Source organism: Penaeus vannamei, chromosome 10, assembly GCF_042767895.1.
Source record: "Penaeus vannamei isolate JL-2024 chromosome 10, ASM4276789v1, whole genome shotgun sequence".
NCBI classification, from domain to species: Eukaryota; Metazoa; Arthropoda; class Malacostraca; order Decapoda; family Penaeidae; genus Penaeus; species Penaeus vannamei.
In genome coordinates, this window is record NC_091558.1 from 14821512 (window position 1) to 14822794 (window position 1283).

Consider the following 1283-nt stretch of genomic DNA (forward strand, 5'->3'; position numbering starts at 1 on the left):
AGAGAGAGAGAGAGAGAGAGAGAGAGAGAGAGAGAGGGGGGGAGGGAGGGAGGGAGGGAGGGAGGGAGGGGAGGGAGGGAGAGGGAGGAGGGAGGGAGAGAGAGAGAGAGAGAGAGAGAGAGAGAGAGAGAGAGAGAGAGAGAGAGAGAGAGAGAGAGAGAGAGAAAAGTGCAGCTACAGTTTTGCATAAAGAACTATCCAGAACTATACCAGATATCAGTGCATAGGGTCTTTAAATATCTACACTAACTTTCTTGCTGGAAAGTGGGATTATAACTATAAGGATTCAGTAAAAACAATGATTTTGACAACAAAACCATCAGTACAGGCAAAAGACACGTCATAATAGAAACAGCGTCATCACGAAAAGGGTATGGCATTAATGATTATACAGATATCATTATCTTTGGCCTATTACATTCTCAAACTGCGTAACAGGACCCAATTCATCTGACTGCAGTGCATATTGATTCCTGACATGCAACCACTGTCCTTTGGTGATGTTTAAAGTAGAGACAATGCATCATCATATTGTAAGGCATCAAATTAACTTGGTAACTTATCTCTTGGCATACAGTGTCCATTGTGTCAGGGACATAATAGGGAAAGATGAAACCATCTCTAAGGAATGTGAGACGTTTCCTCCCCCCTTATTTCCCACTCCTTTTCGTTAAATAAGCAATGGATGCCGCTCACAACAGAAATGTAAATGAAATATATTCTATACAACAAAAGGCTAAACTAAAATATCAATAATAAATTGTGATAATTCCATAAGCCATATATCAATAACATGGTCCCATTGTTTCTCATACTCAGAACAAGACAACATTATAGTCTTGTGCCAGTTACTAATCACTAACAATTCATCAGTTATTTTTATCATAATCCATCATCTATATTTGTTAAGTTATGCCTTTCCCTGTTTTTATCAACAAATTATCAATAAACTACCATTCTTTTCCTAACCAAATTCACAACTTACATTATCCATCTTTAAGGGAAAAAAAATCATGCCTCTTAAACCTAACTCCAATAAATGCTGCACAAGTAAACTGATTCAACTTAGATGACAGCTATGGTTCATAAGACAGTGCAACATCAGAAAAAAATAAAGGTTTACAATGTCACATTCTCTTTCTGTTTCAGGCAGTTGCAGTACAGCTAAAATCAAAAGTTAAGTCCATAATTCAATGCCATTACAAGCGGGAATAATACTCTCTTTAAACTTCTAGTCCTGTAACACAAAGAAGCAAAGAGCGCATTTGATATAAAACAAAAAG

The 1283-nt window shown here is 37.3% G+C and overlaps 1 protein-coding gene across 1 annotated transcript in view; it reads right to left on the reverse strand.

Annotated features, from left to right (window-relative positions):
* LOC138862983 (dynamin-like) overlaps positions 1–1283 on the reverse strand; it is a gene marked incomplete at its 3' end in the record, with an annotated part of 54000 nt that overhangs the window by 38754 nt on the left and 13963 nt on the right.